Below are 10825 nucleotides of genomic sequence, written 5' to 3'. Positions count from 1 at the left end.
GGAGGGTCAGAGAAAAAGAGGAAGACCACCAACGAGATGGATCAGTCAGGTGGCATCATTGATGGACTCAAGTGTGGCAGCGGTAGTGAGGTTGGCCCAGGATAGGACATTGTTTCGTTCTGCTGTGCATGGTGTCGCTATGAGTCTGTTCCGACTCGCTGGCACCTGACAACAACAACAACAATATGGAAATGTTGCACTATCCTTCCATATAGGTAGCTCTCTGTATATGAACATGTTGGACTCATCTGCCATGTTGCTAGTACACTGTATATGGATATGTTGGACTACCTGGCAATGTAGCTAACTCTTTGTATAGAGACAAGTTGTACTCATCTTCCTTGTAGCTAGAACTCTGTATATGGAAATGTTGCACTACCCTGCCATGTAGGTAGCTCTCTGTACATGGATAAGTTGGAATGATCTGCCACGTAGTATATGAACATATGTCTGCTAGTTCTCTGTATATTGACATGTGGGACACATCTGCAATGTAGCTAGCTCTCAGTGTATAGACATGATGGACTCATCTGCCATGTAACTGTTGTTGTTGTTGTTAAGTGCCGTGGATTCTGTTTCGATTCAAAGCCACCCTGCAGCGGGTTTCCGAGGCTGTAAAACTTTATGGGAGCAGAATGCCTCATCTTTCTCCCGCAGAACCGCTAGTAGTTTCGAACTGCTGACCTTGCAGTTCACAGCCCGATTTGTAACCACTACGCTACCAGAGCCATGTAACTAGTACCCTCTATATGGACCTGTTGGACTGATCTGCCATGTAGGTAGCTCTCAGCATATGGACACATTGGACACATCTGCCATGTAGCTAGAACTCTGTGTATGGATAGGTTGCTGTACTCTGCCATGTAGCTAGCTCTCTGTATATAGACAATTTGGACTTACCTGCCTTGTAGCTAGAACTCTGTATATGGAAATGTTACACTACAATTCCATGTAGCTAGCTCTCTTAATAATGACATTTTGTGATTGTCTGCCATGTAACCAGCTCTCTGTACGTGGATCTATTGGACTGATCTTCCAGGTAGGTAGCTCTCTGTATATGAACATATTGTATTTGTCTGCCATGTAGCTAGCTCTCAGTATATGGACATGTTGTACTCATTAGACAAGTAGCTAGTACTCTTTATATGAACATGTTGGACTACTCTGCCATGTAGCTTGAATCTGTATAGGGAAATGATGTGCTACTCTGCCATGTAGCTAGCTCTCTGTATATGGACATTTTGGACATGTCTGACATTTAGCTAGTTCTCTGTGCATGTGTGATTTTTTATGATCTGCCATATAGGTTGCTCTCAGTATATGGACACATTGGACACATCAGCCATGTAGCTAGAATTCTGTATATGGAAATTTTGCACTACTCTGTCGTTTAGGTAGCTCTCTGTATATGGACATTTTGGGCTCATCTGCCATATAGGTAACTCTCTGTGCTTGGATATGGTGGACTGATCTGCCATATTAGTAGCTCTGTATATGAACATATTGACCTTGTCTGCCATGTAGCTAGCTCACAGTATATGGACATGTTGGACTCATCTGCCATGTAGCTAGTACCCTGTATGTGGACATGTTGTACTGATCTGCCATGTAGGTAGCTCTCAGTATATGGACATGTTGGACACATCTGCCATGTACCTAGAACACTGTATATGGAAATGTTGCACTACTCTGCCATGTAGCCAGCGCTCTGTATATAGAAAAGTTGGACTCATCTGCCTTGTAGCAAGAACTCTGTATATGGAAATGTTGAAATACCCTGCCATGTAGCTGGCTCTCTGTACATGAACATTTTGAACTTGTCTGCCATGTAGCTAGGTCTATGTACATAGATATATTGGACTGAACTGCCAAGTAGTTAGCTCTCTGTATATGAACATATTAGACTTGTCTGCCATGTAGGTAGCTTTCAGTACATGGACATGTTGGACTAATCTGCCATGCAGCTAGAATTTTGTATATGGAAATGTTGCAATACACTGCCATGTAGCTAGCTCTCTGTATAAGAATACATTGGATTGTCTGCCATGTAGCTAGTTCTCAGTTTATGGACATGTTGGACATATCTGCCATGTAGCTAGAAATTTGTATATGGAAATGAAGCACTACTCTGCCATGTAGCTAGCTCTCTGTGCATGGACATATTAGACTCATCTGACATGTAGCTAGCTATCAGTATATGGACACGTTCGACATATCTGCCATGTAGCTAGAACTCTGTATATGGAAATGTTACACTACCCTGACATGCAGTTATCTCTCTATATATATAGACAAGTTGGACTAATCTGCCTTTTAGCTACAACTCTGTATATGGAAATGTTGCAATACCCTGCCATGTAGTTAGCTCTCTGTACATGGACATTTTGAAATCCTCTGCCATGTAGCTAGGTCTATGTACATAGATATATTGGAGTGATCTGCCAAGTAGGTAGCTCTCTGTATATGAACGTATTGGACTTGTCTGCCATGTAGGTAGCTTTCAGTACATGGACACATTTGACAAATCTGCCATGTAGCTAGAATTTTGTACATGGAAATGTTGCAATACACTACCATGATGCTAGCTTTCTGTATAAGAACATATTAGATTTTCTGCCATGTAGCTAGCTCTCAGTTTATGGACACGTTGAATATATCTGCCATGTAGCTAGACATTTATATATGGAAATGATGCACTACTTTTCCATGTAGCTAGCTCTCTGTATGGAAATTTTAGATGGAAATTTTGGACTCGTCTGCCATGTAGGTAGCTCTCTGTACATGGATATGATGGACTGATCTGCCAAGTAGGTCACTCTCTGTATATGAACATATTGACCTTGTCTGCCATGTAAGTATCTTTCAGTATATGGACCTTGTGGACACATCTGCCATGTAGTTAGAACTCTTTATATGGAAATGTTGGACTACTCTGCTATGTAGCTAGCTCTCGGTATATGAACACTTGGGACTCATCTGCCATGCAGCTTGAACTCTATGGAAATGATGCACTACTCTGTCATGTAGATAGCTCTCTGTTTATGAACATTGTGGACTTGTTTGACATGTAGCTAGCTCTCTGTGCATGGATATTTTGGACTTATCTGCCATGCAGCTAGATCTCAGTATATGGACACGTTGGAAACATCTGCCATGTAATTATAACTCTGTATATGGAAATGATGCACTACTCTGTCATGTAGTTAGCTCTATGTATATAGACAAGTTGGACTCATCTGTTTTGTAGGTAGAACTCTGTATATGGAGAAGTTGCACTACCCTGCCATGTAGCTAGCTCTCTCTATATGGACATTTTGGAGTCGTCTACCATGTAGCTAGCTCTCTGTACATGGATATGTTGGACTGATCTGCCAAGTAGATAGCACTATGTATATGAAAATATTGGTCTTGTCTGCCATGGAGGTAGCTTTCAGTATATGGACACATTGGACACATCTGGCATGTAGCTAGAACTCTGTATAAGGAAATGTTGCACTACCCTGCCGTGTAGCTAGCTCTCTGTATATGGACATTGTGGATTCGTCTGCCATGTAGCTAGCTCGCTGTACATGGCTATGTTGGACTGATCTGCCAAGGAGGTAGCTCTTTGTATATGAACATTTTGGAGCTGGCTGTCATGTAGCTAGCTCTCCGTATATGGACATTTTGGACTAATTAGCCATAGAGCTAGTCCTCTATATATAAACATGTTGGACTCATTTGCCCTATAGTTAACTCTCAGTATATGGACATTTTGGACTTATCTAACATGTAGCTAGTACACTGTATATGGAAAAGATGGACTACTCTGCCATGTAGCTAGCCTTAACTATATGAACACATTGGACATATCTGTTATGTCGCTAGAACACTGTATATGGAAATGTTGCACTACCCTGCCATGTAGCTAGCTCTCTGTATATGAACATATTTGACATATCTGACATGCAGCTAGATCTGAGGTTATGAACACTTGGGACTCATCTTCCAGGTAGCTTGAACTCTGTATATGGAAATGATGCACTATTCTGCCATGTAGCTAGCTCTCTGTACATGGACATTTTTGACTTGTCTGACATGTTGCTAGCTCTCTGTACATGGATATGTTGCACTGATCTTCCAAGTAGGTAGCTCTCTGTATATGAACATATTGGACATATCTGCCATGTAGCTAGCTCTCAGTATATGGACAAGTTTGAACACATCTTCCATGTAGCTAGAACTCTATATATTGAAATATTGCACTTTCCAGTCGTGTATATATCTCTCTGTATATGGACATCTTGGTCTCATCTGCCATGTAGCTAACTCCTGTACATGGATATGTGGGACTGATCTGCCAAATAGGTACCTCTCTGTATATGAACATATTGGCCTTTTTACCATGTAAGTTGATTTCAGTGTATGGACACGTTGGACACATCTGCCATGAAGCTGGAACTCTGTATATGGAAATGTTGCCCTATCCTGCTGTGTAGATAGCTCTCTGTATATAGACATTTTGGACTTGTCTGCCTTGTTGCTAGAATTCTGAATATGGAAATATTGCACTACCCTACCATGTAGCTAGCTCTCTGTATATGGACACTTTTGACTCGTCTGTCATGTAGCTAGCTCTCTGTGTATGGATATGTTGGACTGATCTGCCAAGTAGGTAGCTCTCTGTATATGCACATATTGGACTTCTCGGCCATGTAGCTAGCTCGCAGTATATGAGCATGTTGGACTCATCTGCCATGTTGCTATCTCTCAATATATGGACATGTTGGAAACATCTGCCATGTAGCTGGAATTCTTTATATAGAAATTTAACATTACCCTGTCATGTACCTAGCTCTCTGTATGTGGACATTTTGGAATCGTCGGTCATGTAGCTAGCTCTCTGTACATGGATATGTTGGACTGATCTGCAAAGTAGGTAGCTCACTGTATATGAGCATATTGGTCTTGTCTGCCATGTAGCTACCTCTCTGTATATTGACACATTTGACACATCTGCCATGTAGCTAGAACTCTGTCTATGGAAATTTTGCAATACTCTGCCATGTAGCTAGCTCTCTGTATATAGACAAGTTGGACTCATCTGCATTGTAACTAGAACACTCTATATGGAAATGTTTCTCTACCCTGCCACATAGCTAGCTCTCTGTATATCAACATTTTGGACTCGTCTGTCATGAAGCTAGCTCTCTGTACATGGATATGTTGGACTGATGTGCCTAGTAGCTAGCTCTCTGTGTATGAACATATTGGATTTGTCTGCCTAGTAGCTAGCTTTTATAATATGCACACATTGGACACATCTGCCAAGTAGCTAGAACTCTGTATATGAATATGTTGGACTACTGTGTGATGTAGCTAGCTCTCAGTATATGAACACTTGGGACTCATCTGTCATGTAGCTTGAACTCTCTATACGGAAATGATTCACTTCTCTGCCATGTAGCTAGCTCTCTGTGCATGGACATTTTGGATTCATCTGACAAGTAGCTAGCTCTCAGTATATGGACACGTTGGACACATCTGCCATGTAGCTAGAACTCTGTATGTGGAATTGTTGCAATACCCTTACATGTAGTTAGCTCTCTGTATATAGACAATTTGTACTCATCTACCTTTTAGCTATAACTGTGTATATGGAAATATTGCACTACCCTGCCATGTAGCTAGCTCTCTGGGTAAGGACATTATGGTCTCGTCTGCCATGCAGCTAGCTCTCTGTATATAGATATGTTGGACTGATCTGCCATGTAGGTAGCTCTCTGTATATGAACAAAATGAACGTGTCTGCCATGTAGCTAGCTCTCAGTATATGGACATGTTTGACTCATTTGTCATGTAGCTAGTACCCTGTATATGGACATGTTGGACTACTCTGCCATGTAGGTATCTCTCAGTATATGGACACGTTGGTGACATCTACTTTGTAGCTAGAACTCTGTATATGGAAAAGTTGCACTACTCTACCATGTAGCAACTCTGTATATAGACAAGTTGGCTTATCTACCTTGTAGCTAGAACTCTGTATATGGAAATGTTGCACTACCCTGCCATTTAACTAGCTCTCTGTATATCAACATTTTGGACTCGTCTGTCATGAAGCTAGCTCTCTGTACATGGATATGTTGGACTGATGTGCCTAGTAGGTAGCTCTCTGTGTATGAACATATTGGATTTGTCTGCCTAGTAGCTAGCTTTTATAATATGCACACATTGGACACATCTGCCATGTATCTAGTACTCTGTATATGGGAATGTTGCACTACCCAACCATGTGTATGGACATGTTGGACTCATTAGCCAGGGAGTTAGTCCTCTATATAAACACATGTTGGATTTATTTAACATGTAGTTACCTTTCAGTATACGGACATGTTGGACTCATCTGCCATGTAACTGGTACCCTGTATATGTAAATGTTGGACTACTCTGCCATGTAGCTATCTTTCAGTATATGGACACGCTGGACACATCTGCCATGTAGTTAGAACTCTGTATATGGAAAGGCTGCACTACCATGAAATGTAGCTAGCTCTCTGTATATGTACATATTTGACTTGTCTGCCATGTAGATAGCTCTATGGATATTGACACATCGAACACATCTGACACATAGCTAGAACTCTGTATATGGAAATGTTGCACTACTCTGCCATGTAGCTATCTTTCTGTATATCACAAGTTGGACTCATCTGCCTTGTAGCTAGAACTCTCTATATGGAAATGTTGCACTACCCAGCCATGTAGCTAGCTCTCTGTATATGGACAATTTGTACTCGTCAGCCATGTAGCTAGCTCTCTGTACATGGATATGTTGGACTGATCTGACAAGCAGGTAGTTCTCTGCATATGAACATATTGAACTTGTCTGCCCTGTAGCTAGCTTTCAGAGTATAGACATGTTGGACACATCTGCCGTGGAGCTAGAACTCTGTACATGGACATGTTGGACTACTCTGTGATGTTGCTGGCTCTCAGTATATGAATACTTGTGACTCATCTGCCATATAGCTTGAAATCTCTATATGGAAATGATGCACTACTCTGCCATGTAGCTAGTTCTCTGTGTATGGACATTTTGGAATCGTCTGACATGTAGCTAGCTCTCAGTATATGGACAGGTTGGACACATCTGCCATGTATGTAGAACTCTGTATATGGAAATGTAGCAATATCCTTCCATGTAGCAAGCTCTCTGTATATGAACATTTTGGACTCCTCTGCAATCAACCTAGCTCTGTATACATGGATATGTTGGACAGATCTACCAAGTAGGTCACTCTCTGTACATAAATGTATTGGACTTTTCTGCCATGTACCTAGCTGTTACTTTATGGGCTTGTTGGACTTATCTTGCATGTAGCTTGAACTCTGTATATGGAAATGATGTACTACTCTTCCATGTAGCTATCTCTCAGTGCATGGACATTTTGAACTCATCTGACATGTAGCTAGCTCTCAATACGTGGATATGTTGGACTAATCTGCCAAGTAGGTCACTCTCTGTATATGAATATGTTGGACTTGTTTGCCATGTAGCTAGCTTTCAGTTTATGGACATGTTAGACTCATCTGACATGTAGCTAATACCCTGTATATGGACATGTTGGACTACTCTCTCATGTAGCTAGATCTCAGTACATAGACACGCTGAACACATCTGCCATGTAGCTCGAATTCTGCATATGGAAATATTGCACTACTCTGTTAGGAAAGTAGCTCTTTGTTTATAGACAAATTGGACTAATATGCCTTGTAGCTAGAACTCTGTATATGGAAATGTTGCACTACCCTGCATGTTACTAGCTCTTTGTATATGGACAATTTGGACTTGTCTGCCATGTAGCTAGCTCTCTGTACATGAATATGTTATACTGATCTGCCAAGTAGGTAGTTCTCTGTATATGGAAATGATGCACTACTCTGCCATGAAGTTAGCTGTCTGTGCAAGGACATTTTGGACTCATCGTGTATGGAGCTAGCTCTCAGTATATGGACATGTTGGACACACCGTTCATGTAGCTAGAACTCTGTATATGAAAATGTTGGCACTATGGGTCGGAACCGACTCAACAGCACTTAACAACAACAACAACAACCCTGCCATGTAGCTAGCTCTCTGTATATGGACATTTTGGACTTGTCTGCCATGTAGCTAACTCTTATTATATGGACACATTGGACACATCTGCCATATTGCTAGAACTCTGTATATGGAAATGTTGCACTACCCTGCCATGTAGCTAGCTCTCTGTATATGGACATTTTGGACTTGTCTGCCATGTAGCTAACTCTTATTATATGGACACATTGGACACATCTGCCATATTGCTAGAACTCTGTATATGGAAATGTTGTACACACTGCCATGTAGCTAGCTCGCTGTATATGAACATACTGGAATTGTCTGTCATGTAGCTTGCTTTCAGTTTATGGATACGTTGGACCCATATGCCATGTAGCGTGTACTCTTTATATGGACATGTTGGACTACTCTGCCATGTTGCTAGCTCTCAATACATGAACACTTTGGAATCATCTGCATTGATTCTTGAACTATGTATATGTAAATGATGCACAACTCTGGCATGTAGCTTGCTCTCTATACATGGATATGTTGGACTGATTTGCATATGAACATATTGACTTGTCTGCCATGTATCTAGTACCTTGTATATGGACATGTTGGACTAGTCTGCCATGTAGCAAACTCTCAGTATATGGACACATTGGACATATCTGCAATGTATTTAGAAGCCTGTATATGGACATGTTGCATTACTCGGCCATGTAGCTACCTCTCTGTATATAGAAAAATTGGACTTATCTGCCTTCTAGCAGGAACTCTGTATATGGAAATGTTGCACAACCCTGCCATGTAGCTAACTCTCTGTATTTGGACAATTTGGACTTGTCTGACATGTAGCTAGCGCTCTGTGCATGGATATATTGGAAAGATCTGCCAAGTAGGTAGCTCTCAGTATATGAACATATCTGACTTGTCTGTCATGTAGCTAGCTACATGGACCCTAATGCCATGTAGCTAGAACTCTGTATATGGAAATGTTGCACTACCCTTCCATGTAGCTAGCTCTCTGTATATGAACGCTTTGGACTCATCTGACATGTAGCAACCTCTCAGTATATGGACAAGTTGGACTCATCTGACTTCTTCCTAGAACTCTGTATATGGAAATGTTGCACTACCTTGCCATGTAGCTAGCTCTCTGTATATGAACACATTGGACTTGTCTGCTATGTAGGTAGCTCTCAGTACATGGACACGTTGCACGTATATGCCATGAAGCTAGAACTCTGTATATGGACATGTTGGACTACCCTGCCATGTAGCTATCTCTCAGTATATGAACATTTTTGTCACGTCTGACATGAAGCTAGCACTCTGTGCATGGATATGTTGGACAAATCTGCCAAGTAGGTAGCTTTCTGTAAATGGACATATTGAACTTGTCTGCAATGTAGTTAGCTCTCAGTATATGGACATGTTGGACTCATATTCCATGTAGCTAGTACCCATTATATGGACATGGTGGACTACTCTGCCATGTAGTAAGCTCTCAGTATATGCACACGTTGGACATATCTGCCATGTAGCTAGACCTCTGTATATGGAAATGTTGCACTACCCTGCTATGTAGCTAGGTCTCTGTATATGAACATATTCGACTTGTCTGCCATGTATCTAGTACCCTGTATATGGACATGTTGGACTACTCTGCTGTGTAGCTAGCTCTCAGTATATGGAGAAGTTGGACTCATCTGCTTGTAGCTAGAACTCTGTATATGGAAATGTTGCACTACCCTGCCATGTAGCTAGCTTTCTGTATATAGACAAGTTGGACTCATCTGTCTTGAAGCTAGAACTCTGTATATGTAAATGTTGCACTACCCTCCTGTTTAGCTAGCTCTCTGTATATGGACATTATGGACTTGTCTGTCACGTAGCTAGAACTCTGTATATGGGAATGTTGCACTACCCTGCCATGTAGCTAGCTTTCTGTGCATGGATATTATGGACTCATCTGTAATGTATGTAGCTCTCAGTATATGGACACGTTGCACACATCTACCATGTAGCTAGAACTCTGTATATGGAAATGGTGCACTATCCTGCCATGTAGTTGCTTTCTGTATATAAACATATTGGCCTTCTCTGCATGTAGCTAGCTCCCAATACAGGGAAATTGTGCACTACCCTGCCATGTAGCTAGCTCTCTGTATATGAACATATTGGACTTATATGCCATGAAAGTAGTTCTAAGTATAAGGACATGTTGGACTCATCTGCCATGTAGCTAGTACCCTGTATATCAACATGTTGAACTACTCTGCCATGTAACTAGCTATCAGTATATGGACACATTTGACACATCTGCCATGTAGCTAGAACTTTTTATATGGAAATGTTGCACTACCCTGCCATGTAGCTAGCTCTCTTTATATGAGCATATTGGACTTGTCTGCCAGGTAGCTAGTTCCTAGTATATGGATATGTTGGACTCATCTGCCATGTAGCTAGCTCTCTGTAAATCGACATTTTGGACTTATCTGCCATGTATCTAGCTCTCTGTACATGGTCATGTTGGACTGATATACCAAGTAGATAGCTCTCTGTATATGAACATGTTGGACTCATCTGCCATGTAGCTAGTACCCTGTATATGGACACGGTGGACACATCTGCCATGTAGCTAGCTCTCTGTATATGGACGTTTTAGACTCGTCTGCCATGTATCTAGCTCTGTGTACATGGGTATGTTGGACTGATCTGCCAAGTAGGTAGCTATCTGTATATGAGCATATT

Source organism: Chrysochloris asiatica, unplaced genomic scaffold (assembly GCF_000296735.1).
Source record: "Chrysochloris asiatica unplaced genomic scaffold, ChrAsi1.0 scaffold00403, whole genome shotgun sequence".
NCBI classification, from domain to species: Eukaryota; Metazoa; Chordata; class Mammalia; order Afrosoricida; family Chrysochloridae; genus Chrysochloris; species Chrysochloris asiatica.
Note: the sequence above shows the minus strand (reverse complement) of the source record.